Source organism: Ziziphus jujuba, chromosome 12 (assembly GCF_031755915.1).
Source record: "Ziziphus jujuba cultivar Dongzao chromosome 12, ASM3175591v1".
Taxonomy (NCBI): Eukaryota; Viridiplantae; Streptophyta; class Magnoliopsida; order Rosales; family Rhamnaceae; genus Ziziphus; species Ziziphus jujuba.
This window is the reverse complement of record NC_083390.1, coordinates 26,303,894-26,321,216: the sequence shown is the minus strand read 5'-3', so window position 1 is coordinate 26,321,216 and position 17,323 is coordinate 26,303,894.

Below are 17,323 nucleotides of genomic sequence, written 5' to 3'. Positions count from 1 at the left end.
ACCCAATCTCCTGGTTCGAACACTACCTGAATCCAACCTTGATTAGCAGTTTTAACATACTGTTTAGTCCTCCTGTCAATGTTTTCTCTAGTCTTTTCATGAATCTGCTTAACAAACTCAGGTTTCTATTTACCATCTAGACTAGCATGTTCACTTAAAGGCAAATGTATTAAATCTAATGGAGTTAAAGGATTAAAACCTTTAAAAATTTTGAATGGTGAATATTTAGTAGCAGAATGTATGGTTCTATTATAAGCAAACTTAACATGCAGCAAACATTCTTCCCAAGTTCTCAAATTTCTACTAATTAATGCTCTCAACAATGCAGACAAAGTTCTATTCACTACTTCATTTTATCCATCAGTCTGTGGATGACAAGTAGGGAAAAATAAAAATTTTAGTACCTAACTTAGCCCATAATGTTTTCCAAAAATAACTTAAGAACTTAGCATCCCTATCTGAAACAATAGTCCTAGGCTTATCATGAAGTCTCACCACTTCCTTAAAGAACAAATTAGCCACATGAGATGCATCATCAAACCTATTACATGCTATGAAATGTGCCATCTTAGAAAATCATCAACAACCACAGAAATAGAGTCCTTACCTGTCCTTAACCTAGGTAACCCCAATACAAAATCCATAGTTAAATCTACCTAAGGATAAGATGGAATAGGTAATGGCATGTACAAACCATGTGGTTTTAGCTTAGATTTTGACTTTCTACACGTGATATACCTCTCACAAATCCTCTTTACATCTCTCCTCATGTTTGCCCAATAAAAGTATTATTGTAATAGGGACAAAGTTTTTGCTACATCAAATTGTCCTCTTAAACCCCCACCGTGACCTTCCTTAACAAGTAATTCCCTAATGCTACGACAAGGCACAGAAAGTTGACTTGCCCGAAAGAAGTACCCATCAAATATATAGAATTTACTATAACCATGTTTAGCACCATTTCTATATATTTCACCAAAGTCAATATCATGCTCATAAATTTTCCTACTTGTTTAAAACTAAACAATTTAGCATCTAAGTTTGAAAATAAAACATACCTTCGGGATAAAGCATCGACTACGATATTTTCTTTAACTTTCTTGTAGCGTATGACATAAGGAAAAGTCTCAATGAATTCAATCCACCTTCCATGCCATCGGTTAAGCTTCTTTGGCCTTTAATATGCTTCAAAGATTCATGATATGTGTTAATCCTAAATTTCTTTGGCATCAAGTAATGTTTCCATGTCTCCAAAGCTCAAACTAAAGCATATATCTCTTTGTCATAAGTTAGATAATTCACTGCCGCCCCATTCAACTTCTCACTAAAGTATGCTATAGGTCTTCCTTCCTGCATCAACACCGCTCCAATATCTACACCTGAAGTATACATTCAATCTCAAAAGTCTTAGAAAAATTAGGTAAAACCAATAAAGGAGCATTAGTTAATTTTTCTTTCGACAAGTTAAAAGACTTTTCTTGTGCCTCTCCCTATTGGAATCCCACACTCTTCTTGATTATTTTGGTCAATGGTGCTACAATAGTACTAAACTCCTTGACAAATCTCCTCTAAAAACTAGCCAAACCATGAAAACTTCTTACTGGGTAATAGTAATAGGTTTCGGCCAATCTTGGATTGCTTTGACCTTGGATTGGTCAACCTTGAGCAGCACTCACAACAAATCTTAGAAACACAAGCTCATCTTGACAAAAATCACACTTTTTGGGATTAGCAAACAATCTTTATTTCCTAAGTACTTCTAAAACTAATCTAAGGTGTTTTACATATTATCTAAATTCCTACTATATACAAGAATATCATAAAAATAAACAACCATAAATTTTCCAATGACTTGGCGCATAACATGGTTCATGAATCTCATGAAAGTACTAGGTGCATTAGTTAATCCAAAAGGCATTACTAACACTCATACAAACCATGTTTTATCTTAAATTTAATCTTCCACTCATCTCCCTTGTTCATTCTTATTTGATGATACCCATTCCTAAGGTCAATCTTCGAAAACAAGCATGCACCATATAATTCATCAAGCATATCATCTAATCTAGGATTAAGATGGCTATACTTGACAGTTATGTTTTTAATGGCCCTACAATCTATAATTATCCTCCAAGATCCATCTTTCTTAGGCACTAACAATCAAGGTATAGCACATTGACTCATGCTTTCTCTAATGTAACCTTTGTTTAGCAATTCACTTACCTGGCATTGAAGCTCCTTTGGCTCCTCAGGATTACTTTGTATATAGGCCTATTAGGAATTGTGGCTTTGAGGATGAAATCTATTTGGTGTTCAATTCCTTGAATAAGTAGTAAACTACTAAGAATCTCCTCTAGAAAAATGTCATCAAACTCCTGGAAAAGAGAAGAGATAGAGCTCGGCAATGCAGGCTCTTAAGGATTAGCTAGATGATCTAAAAGTATATCTTTATATATCATGACCAGCATAGGTTTCTTATTTAAAAATTCCTTTTTAACCTCACCTTGACTAAGATAAAAGTTGATCTTTTTCTTTTCACTCTCGGGTTTAGAAAGCTTATTTGCTCTCTTATTTGCTTGTTGAAGTTGTGGGTGGCATGATGGTCTTCTCCCTTTGCCATTCGGCCTCCCTTCTTTGTTGCATTTGAATTTGATTTCTAAACACCTCCCTTAGTGTCAACAGCTTAAGCTTAAATTTCTTACTTTTAAATCGGAACGCAATGGAATTTTCTCGATTATAGTGTATGGTATTCTTGTCAAATTGCCACGATCTTCCCAATAAAATATGTCCTACATACATAGGTACAACATCACACAAAACCACATCCATATAGTTATCAATACTAAACTTTATCTTGGCTGTTTATTTACCATCTCTCCACTATCATTAAGCCATTGAAGTCTATATAGTTCTGGATGTTTGATTGTTATTAACCCTAATTTTCCCACCGCAACAGTGCTAATAACATTGGCACTACTCCCATTGTCTATAATCACACTACAAATATTACCTTGGATGTCACATTGAGTGTAGAAAATATTTTCCCTTTGTACTTGCTCTTCATCCTTATACACGATCAAGACTCTACATGCCAAAAAACTTAACTCAACCCTTGAAGCCTTCTGAGTCATGGGTTTTTCATGCTTTTCTTCTTTAGATTCATCCTCATCATACTTAATCTTAGCTTCTGACTCCTCACTGTTTGATTTTAGCTCTCCATTATCCTTCAGCACCATAATTCTTCTGTTTGGACATTGGTTGGCGATATGTCCACAGCCCTGACATTTAAAACACATAATATAATGAGCTCTAGATGGTTTAGGATCATCCTTACCCTTTGGTTTTGGTGTTTGTACAGGTTCAGCCTAGTTGTGTCTCCTTGGTCAAATGGCACTTCTTTCCTCTTGCTTCGGCTTTGGTCTTGGCTCGAATGCGGGATTGCTTCTTCAACTAGTTGAACCAATCCTCTAACTACTTGAAGCTCCTCCACGCTATGTGTTACTACCCCTCCTCTTGAATTGGTGCTCAATTTTGATTGCTATGTGCAACATCTCTTCAAACGCTACATATTATCGTAGATCTAATTAGTTTGCAATCCCTCGATTAAGCCCTCCAAGAAACTTAGCCATTGTTACCTCTCAGTCTTTATTCAAACTCAACCTCATCATGAGCATTTCCATCTCCTTGTAATAATCCTTTATCGACCTACTTCCTTAAGATAAGATTGTAATCTCTAATGCAACATCCTATTATAATGGCTTGGTATGAATCTTTTCCTTATGGTTCCTTTCATTTGTCTCTAAGTTGTTACTAACTCATCACCAACTCTCTTTTGGATATTTTGCTCATTGTTCCACCACCTTAAAGCATAATGTCCCAATTCTAAGGTTGTCAACCTAACCTTTTTTGCCTTTGAATAGTATGGCAATAAAAAATCATCTTCATGCGTTCTTCCCATTCCAAGTAAACTTACGGATCACTCTTTTCCAAAATGGTGGTATACTGACCTTGATATTACCTAAATCATCATCTTCCTTCCCGTTGTGCCTACCACAGGTTTGCCTTCCTTGGAGTGCAAATATGTCTTCGAAATCCTCCTCAAAATTGTCTCTAAAGTCTCCTTCTTCAATTTCCTCCAGATAACATCCACGGGCTCCTCTTCTTCGACCATATCCTCCTTGTGGTTCCATCCTAGAGTTCTACCTTCTCTTTTGGTTCTCAAACCTATCCATCCTTTGATCAAATTGATCAAACAGAGCATTCATCCTTTGTAATTGCTCCAACACCACCTGCATGTCAGTAGGTTCTTTGTAACTCCCTGATGCTCGAGACTTTCCCTTGAACCCCATAGAATCCTCTCCAAGTTCTCTTAAAGAATCACCTGCTCTTCATAATCATGAATATGCATGTTAGTGAAATAATGCAAGAAATCTCACCAAGTTCACTCCTTCATGTGTATCATTCAAATTAGGTCTCATTCACTCGTGTTTCACACTAGTTTTGGCTTTTAACCCTATTATAAGCTCACACTCTCTTGGCTTCTTTCACTTCAAAGATTATCTCAAAGTTCTAATAAAACACACTTAAAGCCAGCAACTAGATCACAACTATGTCCTAATTAAACCTATCAGTAAACAGAAGCAAGAAGCAAGAAACTTCCGAGTAAATTAGAAAACCTAAGTCTCCGCTTTACTATCCAAAAACAAGGAAAAACAATAAAGCAATTTTCATATTCAATAAGGAATCAGACCATAATATTATAAAACCATAATTCAAGGATAAAATTTGGAAAAAGGCGTTGAAATGGGGTGATCTTGCCACAACGTGCAAGGTAGTTTGGTTACACTTGCACTCTTTGTTTTGCAACATCAAAAATTAAGCATTATTTATGTTTATTCATTTTATTTCATCTTGTAATGTTTAGGAACAATATCCTTTTTGTAATGCCCTAAGCTCATTATCTAGCTTAAGGCCTTTTTTGTCTAGTTGCTGGAATTGTATTTCCAGCAACATAAGTCCACTTCCTTGGATGCCGTTTGAATTAGGTTTCGGATTTGGATCTGAATTTTGGATATGATAAAATAAATATGCAGAGGAAGCAGTAGAAAAAATAATGGCCCAATTTGGAGCTGGGAAGGCTGAGTTAAGCCTAAAACAATCTGACCATTGTGCAGTTTTGTTGCCCAGAAAACTGGGCAAAACTGCCTCGGGTTTGATTACTTTTGAATGGGTAAATGGACTTTGTTTTATCTTTTTTTTGGCTATAACATAGTTTAATATTCAGAAAGGTTTCCCTCCAATTTTCAAGTCAAATGGAGCTGGTTTTCAAATTCAAATGCCCTAGACAATCTGAACTGCCCATTAAAGAAGGTTTCTTGCATGCCCAGCACATTGATTAGAGTTAGTTGAGGTAGTTTTGCTTGGTTGGTAACTTTTAATGCTTTTGTATTTATTGCTCAATATGGCATCATGCCTTATTGTCTTTTTGATGTATTTAAAAGTATGAAAATTGTAACGAAAAACGTTGAGAAAGAAAATATTCAAAAAAACAGATTTTGAAAAACAACATTTTTGGCTCTCTCTCTCTCAACTACTACATTTTGGTTTCCTCTTCTTCCCAAAAGCTAACAACCTTCTCAAGAACCCTAAACCTCCATTAAAACCAGAAACAAAACCTTAACAAACCCAAAAAAACAAAATCAAGAACCAAGAACCAACAACAATCATTCTTGACCAACACCTTGAATGATTGTGCTCTAGGGTACAACAACATAAACCTACACCAAATTCCATCATGGTATCAGAGCATAGTGTAATTTCTTAGGACCTTGTGAGCTTTCAACCTAGACCATTTTATTTGTGAGAGGATCCCCCACCTAAAGCCTTCCAACCGAAACCAAAACCTCCCAAAAAGACTAGTTGAAACTCACCAAAACACCACCACTCGAGAGCTTGTTCTTGTGTCCATTTTTCAAAACTTTTCAAAAACCATTTTTTCAAATGTCCTCACAATCCTTTGCAACCCCAACACCACCTAAGTTTGAAGGCCAAAACTATTCCATTTGGAGTATAAAAATGAAAGCCTACCTTCAAGCCTTTGGTTTATGGGAAGTCATAGAAGAAGGTTATGTAGTGGAGAGTTGAGAGCTAATGCAACCCAAGCACAAAGAAATGCACATGAGGCCGAAGTTGCCAAGGGGTTCAAGGCCCTCACTGCCTTGCACTCCTCCATGAGTGATTCCATTTTTACAAGGATAATGTCATGCACAAGTGCTAGAGAGGTTTGGATAAAGCTTCAAGAGGAGTTCCATGGAAATACTAGAACTCGGCAAATGCAAGTTTTAAACCTAAGAAGAGAGTTTGAGACCTTGAAGATGAAGGAGAATGAGCTTGTCAAGGATTTCACGGAAAGGATGCTCAAAGTGGTAAATCAAATTCGGGTCCTTGGTGAGCAATTGACCGATCAAAGGGTAGTAGAGAAAGTATTGGTGAGCTTACCCGAAAGGTTTGAAGCTAAGATTTCCTCCCTTGAAGAATCTAGAAATCTTAGTGATATTACCTTGAGTGAGCTCATCAATGCTCTTCAAGCAACCGAACAAAGGAGAGCCATTAGAAAGGAGGAGACCATAGAGAGTGTATTCTATGGTGGCCACGGCAACAAAAAGAGGAAGAGCAACAACACCAACCAAACCGGTTTTACAACCAACAACAACACAAACAGCAACAAAAGTGGATGGAATCAACAACAACAACAACAAAGCCATCAAAACCGAGGAGGGCATCCACCTTGCCCTCATTGCAAGAAGCTTGGACATCCACCATCCAAGTGTTTTTGGAGGCCGGATGCATCTTGTGAAAGATGTGGAGGAAAAGGCCACATTGCCAAAGTATGCAAGCAAAGGAGACAACAAGCAAATGTGGTTAATGAAGAAGCCGAGAACCTATTTGTGGCCACATGCCTTAAAGCCACAAATAGTGGTCTCGGTTGGCTTGTGGATAGTGGTTGCTCACACCACATGAGTTTCCAAAAAGATGGCTTTATGGAGCTTGACCGAAACTACAAAATCAAAGTGAAGATTGGTGATGGCCGGTTCATGAAAGTAGAAGGCAAAGGAGATGTGTGCTTGAACACCAAGGAAGGTACCAAAATTATAAAACATGTGCTATATGTTCCTAGTTTGTGTGAAAACTTGCTTAGTGTAGAACAATTGGTAGAAAGAGGCTTTGCTTTAAATTTTGCAAAAGATCTATGTATCATATATGATGCTTGTGGTAATGAGCTATTCAAGGTACCATTGAAGGACAAAAGCTATAGATTGGACCTAGATAAGAATGAACAAGCCTTAAAAACCAAAGTAGAGTCCATTTCTCAACTTTGGCATAAAAGGCTTGGGCATTCTAGCTATGGTGCCACGAAAATCACCAATGCCATTGTGAAGGACATGCCAAAGATTGAGGAGATGAAAAGCCTATGTGATGTATGCCAACTAGGGAAATTCACACGGCTTCCATTCCCTAAAGCCGGTTCATGGAGAGCTAAGGAGAAGCTTGAGCTAGTCCATTCGGATGTGTGTGGACCGATGAGTTTGTCATCAATTGGAGGATGTAAGTACTTCCTAACCTTCATTGATGACTACTCAAGGATGTGTTGGGTATATTTTCTAACAACCAAGTCACAAGTGCTTGAGAAGTTCATGGAATTCAAGATGATGGTGGAAACCCAAAGCAATGCAAAGATGAAGTGCTTGAGAACCGACAATGGTGGAGAATATACAAGCTTGGCTATGGAGGATTTTTGCAAAGAAAATGGAATGGTGCATCAATTCACAACACCATACACACCACAACAAAATGGTGTTTGTGAGAGGAAAAATAGGACCTTGATGGAGATGGCAAGGTGCATGATACATGAGAAGAACATGCCAAATAAGTTTTGGGCCGGAGACATATACACGGCTAGCTACATCCAAAACCGAGCATACACCAAAGCCAATGAGTCCAAGACACCCTATGAGATATGGTATGGAGAAAACCATCTTTGGACAACATAAAAATCTTTGGAAGTGTTTGTTTTCTTCATGTTCATCCTCACATGAGAGACAAGCTTGACAAAAGGGCAAATGTGGGCATCTTGGTCGGCTTTAGTGAGGTTACCAAAGGTTTTAGGGTTTTCAACTTAGAAACCAAGAAACTTATGGTAACAAGGGATGTGAGGATTGATGAAGATGCTGTTTGGGATTGGACAAAGGAGAAGCTTCTTGTCCATGAAGATAATGCTCGGTTGGATGATGAAAAAGAAGAAACCAATGACAATGACAATGAAGAAAATGAAGATGATGACGAGGATGCACTTGAGACCATTGGAGCCGAATTGGAGATTGGAGATGGTGTTAGAGGAGAAAGGCTATTGTCCAAAATATATGAAAGGTGCAATGTTGCCTTGAGTGATCCTACCAATGCTCAAGAAGCTATGCAAAAGAAAGAGTGGATGGAGGCCATGCAAACCGAAATGGATATAATAGAAAAGAATGAAACTTGGTCTTTGGTTTCTAAACCTAAAAACAAGAAACCAATTGGTGTAAAGTGGATCTTTAGGACCAAGTTCAACCCGAATGGAACAATATGCAAGCACAAGGCAAGGCTTATGGCAAAATGGTATGCACAACAAGCGGGTGTAGATTATGAAGAGACGTTTGCACCGGTTGCAAGAATGGAGACCATAAGGCTCATCCTATCCATCTCGGCCTCAATGTCGTGGAAGGTGTACCACCTTGATGTAAAGTCGGCTTTCTTGAATGGTGTGCTTCAAGAGGAGGTTTATGTCAAGTAACCCGAGGGCTTCATTGTTCAAGGACATGAAGACAAAGTCTACCATCTACACAAGGCACTCTACGGGTTAAAGCAAGCACCTAGGGCTTGGTATGGCAAGATTGATGGTTACTTGACCTACCAAGGCTTTAGGAGGAGTCCAAATGAGCCAACACTATACATAAGGAATGAAGAAGGCATGATTGTTATCTCACTCTATGTGGATGATTTGTTGGTCACGGGTGAAAATGAAAAGAATGTGGAAGTTTTGAAAAATGAACTTGAAAAGGAGTTTCACATGTCAAGCCTTGGTGAAATGAATTACTTGATGCGAATCCACCCGAGACTGTTCGACTGAAAACCCGCTGGGGTGCTGACCCAATACAAATGAAGGTGGGACCGATCACTAGGGCCCAAGCCAAGAAGTTCAAGGACAATCTTGCTGTCTTCATACAAGGAATAAGTCATAGTCAAGAGGGGTTGGCCATATCTAAAGAACCAAGGCCTGGTTTACTCATACAAGCAATAGAAGCCAAAACAGGCCCCGGTGACATTTTTGGTGATAATAAGGAGGCCGGGTTGTATGAATTGGAACCCCATCCTTATGGGTTCAATTCATATGGAGGATGAGTCATAGAAACCAGCCAAATTAGCTTCAAAGCCGACCAACAAGGTGGTTTGCGCACAAGGGGAAGAAAAGGCCGGATTTGCTGTATTCCTTGCTAGCTTCACTGTATTTTACTGTATTAGCCTTTTCTCATACTCCCAAGCAAGGGAAACGTGAGGAACTTTACAATAAGCTTATTTGGCATCCCACAAAGACTATTGAAGCTGATTTGGAGTCCAATTGGATCAAAGAAGGGTCATTAGCAACATAGCCGAAATTTACCATTTTTAGTTTCCTAATTTGTTCTTACTTTTTGTTTTAGGAAACTACCATTACTTTTAGGTTTTTATTTATTTTGTTTTCTGGACAAATAACTTTAGGAAGGTTTTTATTTTATTCTTTTCATTGTAAATTAATTAATTCCTAATTTAATATAAAGGAATTAATTAATCAAACTTAGATTAGGAAAGGAAGTATAGTTTCGGCCAACTAGGATTCTTTATGTGAGTGGCCGGTTTTACGTAGGATTTTTAGGGTTTATTTTGTTTCTTTCAAAGCCTATTTAAAGGCTTATTTTTCAATAAGAATACAACTTTTATTTGATTGAGAAAATACTCGTGAGATTAATTATCTCTTTGTTCTTTGAGAACACATAAAACACCATTAGAGAATTGGTCGTTTTAGCTTGACTTATCAATAGGTTTTCCATCCCCTATTGTGGCGTCTACATTATACCAAGGTTTCTAACCACAGGTTGGTTAGGGGTTGAGGTCAATTCCACTAGAACTTGAACTTAATTAAGATCCGGGCTAATATAATACGGGTTTAGGAGCAGGTCATCCTAGGTTCGTATCATTTGGTATCAGAGCTAAATTTTGTTCAGGTTTGATCTATCTTTATTTGTTTTTTGTGTTATTCTGTAAGTTTAGCATTAGGTTAAGGTTGCATCCATCCCATACACATTCTGCATCTTTAAAAAAAATAAAAAATTCATTCCTAGTTGAATTAGGTTTCCTAGTTTTATCGTATTTTTGTTTCCTAATTTGTTGGTTGTCTTTTATCATTGTTCTTGATAATTTTGGTTTTTGTTTATTTTCCTTTGCTGTTTTAGTCTTAGAAATTTGCATTCATATATTCAAAAAAAAAAAAAAAGAAAAAAAAAAAGAGGTCAAGCCGAATAAAAAAAAAAAAACAGAAAAATATTTCGGTTTGTTGGAGTTTGATTTGTTTGCTGGAAATTTGTTGGAGCTGCTGGTTTTTGATTATTTATTCAATATTTGAATTGCTGGGAAATTATTTCTGCTGCTGGATATTTGGATTTTGGGAGCTTAAATTATTTGGATACAAAACCTGAATTACAAGAACAACAACCGACACTTTTCTATAATTTTGTTCTCTTTGATTCTTGTTCGTATTTGAATTTATTTTTCTAGAATTTTATTCTTGAACTCATAATTTCATTTTGTCTAGAAAAATCGAAAATAGGTTTTTTTTTTTTTTTCATTTCGTTCGGTATTTGTTTATTTTTGCTTACTGTTTTGTTGATAAGTTTAATTAAAACATACTAGTGATCTAATTTCTGTTTTGTGGGTGTTTTAATTAGAACTTTGAGATAATTCATTGAGTGGAAAAAGGCAAGAGTGTGTGAGCTTAAAAGAGGGTAAAAGCCGAAACTAGTGTGCAAGCACGAGTTTCGAGACCTTGTTTGAGTGAAACACGTGAGGGAGTGAATATTGTGAGGATTTATTTTATTTTTGCAGTATTTTACTAACATGGCAGATTCTAGAATAAGAATGGGAGATCCACCCTTGAGGATCAATGAGGAAGAGTCCGTAGCATTCCATGGCGATGCCTGAGCTACTTGGAGTGGAGACCAAGTGGACATGAAAGCTGTTTTGGAATCAATACAGCGGGTTAGTGCTCAAGTTGAGCATGTGAATCAAAGAGTGGGAAGACTAGAAGCCTCACAAGGAATGCCGAATACAAGAAATAGGCAAGAATTCCATGGAAGGCGAGGCCGAGGACAAGGAGGTCGCGAGAGACCGAGAGAGGAATTTGATGAGGAGCCATTCGATGGAGACTTTGAGGAAGGTATGGATGAAACTTTTGCTGTCCAATATAGAGCTGGCCGTGGGAGATATAGGAGGGAAGATACAGATGATGATTTGGGAAATATCAAGGTTAACATCCCACCTTTTATGGGTAAAAGTGATCCTGAAGCTTATTTGGAGTGGGAAGAAAAAATGGAGATGATTTTTTACTGCCACAACTATTCGGAAGGTAAAAAGGTGAAGTTGGCAGCAATGGAGTTTGGACATTATGCACTTCAATGGTGGACCAATGAGCAAAATACCAGAAGGAGAGTTGGTGATGATTTAATCTCGACATGGCGTCAAATGAAAGGAGCCATGAGGAAACGGTTTGTGCCATCCCATTACCATAGGTTGCTGCATCAAAGGCTTCAATCTTTGTCTCAAGGAAGTAGGTCTGTGGAGGATTATTACAAAGAGATGGAGATGTTAATGATGAGGCTGAATATGAATGAGGATAGGGAGGCAACAATGGCAAGATTTCTTGGAGGGTTAAACCGTGACATTGCCAACCAACTTGAATTACAACAATACTTGGAATTGGAGGAGATGTTGCATGTAGCAATTAAGCTTGAGAACCAATTCAAGAGGAGGGGTGTTAGTACACAGTTTGGAGGAGTTTCTAGCAGTGGAAGGACAAGTTCAAGTGGCTAGAAAAACAATTCCACTTATGAAAACAAGTTGAAGCCGAAATTAGGAGAAGAAACTACCAACCGGCCAAGAAGGGAGGTCAAGACCGAATCTGTCCAAGCACTTAGAGGTGAGATAAAATCTGATCCTAAACCTCAAAAATCTAGAGAAATAATTTGTTTTAAGTGCCAAGGAAGAGGATACATAGCCAGCCAATGCCCAAATAGAAGAATCATGGTATTAAAGGGTGATGGTGAGCTGGAATCTGCGAGTGAAGAAAGTGGGGCTGAAACCGAGCAAGAGGAGGATTGCAATGAAGATGAAGCCAAACCTGTAGATACATCTGATGCTGAGTTGAGCTTGCTTTCAAGGAGAGTACTTGCTGTCTACAAAGATGAAGAACAGATACAAAGAGAAAACATCTTCCACACTCACTGCAAAACACAAGGTAAAATTTGTAGCATGATTATAGATAGTTGGAGTTGTACTAATGTGATAAGTAATCTTGTAGTTGATAAATTAGGCTTGAAAACAATTAAACATCCAGAACCCTATATGTTACAATGGTTAAATGATAGTGGTGAGATGAGGGTAAATAAACAAGTCAAAGTAAAATTTAGTATAGGAAGATATGAGGATGTAGTCTTATGTGATATTGTACCCATGATTGCTGGACATATACTATTAGGTAGGCCATGGCAATTTGACAAAGATGCTACTCATTTTGGTCAAGAAAATAGTATTGTTTTCAGGTTTAAAGGGAAGAAGGTCAAGCTGGAACCATTATCTCCTAAAGAGGTTTACAAAGACCAATTACAAATGCAACAAAGGAGAGAAGCCCAAAAGCTCAAGGAAAAAGCAAGTATGGCACCAACGGCTTCACCATCCTTTCAAGAAGGTAAGATTGAGGTTGCTGACCAAGGTAAGGTTTCTAAGGTTCATATTGAGTGGAAATATCAAGGGAAAACCGAAAGAGAGGGAAAAGGAAGTGGCAAACCCGCGTGCTTGGAGAAGGAAGAGAAGTCCGAAGGTTTGCGCCAATCCAAGGAAAAAAAAGAAAAAGAAAGAAAGAAAAGGTTAAGTAGCAATTTTTGTTTGAGTTTAGGGGATATTAATAAGGTTATTGAGTGTAAGAAACCTTTGCTGGTCATGCTTTACAAAGAAAATTATTTTAATGATCAAACTAACTTTGAAGAACTTGAATTGCCAAGTTCAATGATTTCTCTTTTGAAGGAATTTGGAAATGTCTTCCCAAATGAGATTCCAAGTGGACTACCACCTATTCGAGGGATAGAACATCAAATTGACTTTGTTCCAGGGGCTGCCATACCAAATGGACCAGCTTATAGGAGCAATCCCGAAGAAATAAAGGAGCTGCAAAAACAGGTAAGTGATTTGCTTGATAAAGGATACATTCGTGAGAGTTTAAGTCCATGTGCTGTTCCTGTTTTGTTGGTACATAAAAATGATGGTTCTTGGAGAATGTGTGTTGATTGTAGGGCTATAAATAACATTACCATCAAATATAGACATCCCATTCCTAGATTAGATGATATGCTTGATGAGTTGCATGGTGCTTGCATGTTTACAAAAATTGATCTTAGGAGTGGTTATCACCAAATTAGGATGAAAGAAGGTGATGAATGGAAAACCGCATTCAAAACTAAATATGGGCTGTATGAATGGTTAGTTATGCCTTTTGGATTATCCAATGCACCTAGTACTTTCATGAGGCTTGTGAATCATGTAATGCATCCATTTATTGGTAAATTTGTGGTTGTTTATTTTGATGACATTCTAATATATAGCCGAAATTTGGATGACCATGTGGATCAACTTAGGCAAGTTTTGCAAGTTCTTAGAAAGGAAAGATTGTTTGCTAACATTAAAAAATGTGAATTTTGCAAAGAAGAGCTTATGTTTCTAGGTTTTGTAGTAAGTGCTGCAGGAATCAAAGTTGACCAAGCTAAGGTGAAAGCAATTCAAGAGTGGTCGGTTCCTACTTCTATCACCCAAGTGAGGAGCTTTCATGGCTTGGCAAGATTTTACAGAAGATTTGTCAAGGATTTTAGTACCATAGCAGCACCATTGAATGTCAAGAAGAATGTTGGATTCAAATGGGGGGAAGTACAAGAAAAATCTTTTAATTTGTTGAAAGAAAAATTGTGTAATGCACCTTTGTTAGTTTTGCCAAATTTTTCTAAGACTTTTGAAATTGAATGTGATGCTTCGGGTGTAGGTATTGGAGCTGTCTTAATGCAAGAAGGAAGACCCATAGCCGACTTTAGTGAAAAATTAAATGGAGCTGCCCTAAACTACTCGACTTATGACAAGGAGATGTATGCTTTGGTGAGGGCTTTGGAGACGTGGCAGCATTATCTCATGCCAAAGGAGTTTGTGATTCATACGGATCATGAGTCTTCGAAGCATATCAAGGGTCAAGGAAAGCTCAACCAAAGGCATGCTAAGTGGATTGAGTTTATTGAAACATTTCCATATGTGATCCGCTACAAAAAAGGTAAGGAAAATGTGGTTGCCGATGCATTATCCCGAAGGTATGTGCTCTTTTCTACCTTAGATGCTAGATTTCTTGCATTTGAACAATTGAAAGAACTTTATGAGCATGATAGTGACTCTGGAGAAATTTTTAGAACCTGTTTGAAACATGGATTTAATAAATTTTACATATTTGAGGGATATTTGTTTAAGAAAAACAAACTTTGTGTGCCTAATTGTAGTATTAGGGAATTATTGGTTCGGGAAGGACATGGGGGTGGTTTAATGGGCCATTTTGGTGTTTTAAAAACTTTATCCTTGCTGCAAGAACATTTTTATTGGCCTAACATGAGGAGAGATGTTGAGAGAATTTGTGAAAGATGTTTAAAGTGCCGAAAAACAAAATCAACATTGAAACCGCATGGATTGTATAAGCCTTTGCCGATCCCTACCTATCCTTGGGTAGATTTGTCTAGGGATTTTATTCTTGGGTTGCCTAGGTCAAGGACAGGTAAGGATTCAATATTTGTTGTAGTAGATATGATACGAACCTAGGACGACCTGCTCCTAAACCCGTATTATATTAGCCCGGATCTTAATTAAGTTCAAGTTATAATGGAATTGACCTCAACCCCTAACCAACCTGTGGTTAGAAACCTTGGTATAATGTAGACGCCACAATAGGGGATGGAAAACCTATTGATAAGTCAAGCTAAAACAACCAATTCTCTAATGGTGTTTTAGGTGTTCTCAAAGAACAAAGAGATAATTAATCTCACAAATATTTTCTTAATCAAATCAAAGTTGTATTATTATTGAAAAATAAGCCTTTCAATAGGCTTGAAAGAAGCAAAACAAACCCTAAAAAAATTAATTCAAAACCGGACTCCTATAGGAATTAGGAAACTTGACCAAATTCTAATATGTCCTAAACTAAGTTTCCTAAACTAAAATTGATTAATTAATTCCTTTATTTTGAATTAGGAATTAATTAATTTACAATGAAAATAATAAAATAATAACTTTCCTAAACTTATTTGTCCAGAAAATAAATAAATAAAAACTAAAAAGTAATGGTAGTTTCCTAAAACAAAAAGTAGAATAAAATTAGGAAACTATAATACTAGATTTTTGACTAATTTGACTTTGACCAATCTTTGACCTCTTTGAGCCTCAAATCAGCTTCTAGATGCTTTCTAGGATGGAAAATAAGCTGAATATGAAGTCCCACACGTTGCCCATGCTTGGAAAAATAAGAAAAGGCTAATACAGTAAAATACAGTAAAGCCAGCAAGCAATACAGCAAATAGGGCCAAATTGTTGATGCTGTCTGTACAAGCCCTTTTTGATTGCATTTGAGGCTGCTTTGACTTGATTCCATGACCTCTTAGGCATATGTATTGAACTCATAAATCATTGGAACCATTTCATGCTTCCTGGACTCCAAAAATGTACCAAAACCGTCACCCGGGTCCGTATCGGCTTCCACCACTTGGATGCTTAGAATAGGCTTTGTATCTTCAAGTATGGACAAGCTCTGTTGAGATTGATTACCCCCTGTATAAATACTCCCATTTTGTCCCTAAATCTAGTAATTTGAGCTCTTGTGATTGGCCTAGTCTTCATCCGTGTCGAGTCAGCACCCCAACGGGTTATCGGTTGAGCGGGCTCGGGCGGAATCATATCATTCCCCTCCTCTTGAAAAGGATTTGTCCTCAAATCAAGATCATCACCTGCAGCAAAAGGAGTTAAATCAGCAACATTAAATGCAGCACTCATGTTATACTCACCTGGTAAATCAAGCTTGTAGGCATTCTTGTTATTCGGCTCCAAAACTTGAAAAAGTCCATCCATAGGCGATATGAGCTTTGACTTTCTTTGTTTAGGAAACCTTTCCTTTCGTAAGTGCAACCAAATCAATTCTCCTGGGTCAAACACTATTACAACAAAATCTAGAAATACATGCTCATTATGGTAAAAATTACACTTTTTAAAGTTAGCAATCAATATTTCCCAAATTTTCAAATTACCACTAAGTAAAGCTCTCAACAATGCAGATAAAGTTCTATGCAATAAAGACATCTTTAAATAAGTATCTTTAAAATTCATGGTCAGCAATGATTTCTTATTCATAATTACTTTATTAACATCACCAAAGCTAAGATAAAAATTTATATTCTTCCTTTATTGTCTTCTTTTCCCTTTATCACTCAATGCCATCTCACCTTCCTCACTCTCGGCTTTTGCACCAAATTTTTCACTCTTGGTTTTATTAAAATCTTTCCACACAACCTGAGTATTAGAAAACTTACCTTGGACAGCAAGCTCACCTTTTCCCTCTTGATTGGATGGTAGTCCACTTGGAATTTCATTTTGGAAGACATCTCCAAATTCCTTCAAAAGAGAAATCATTAAACTTGGCAATTCAAGTTCTTCAAAGTTAGTTTGATCATTAAAATAATTTTCTTTGTAAAACATGACCAGCAAAGGTTTCTTACACTCAATAACCTTATTAATATCCCCTAAACGCAAATAAAAATTGCTACTTAACCTTTCCTTTCTTTCTTTTTCTTTTTTTCCCTTGGATTGGCGCAAACCTTCTGCTTCCTCTTCCTTCTCCAAGCACGCGGGTTTGCCACTTCCTTTTCCCTCTCTTTCGGTTTTCCCTTGATCTTTCCACTCAATATGAACC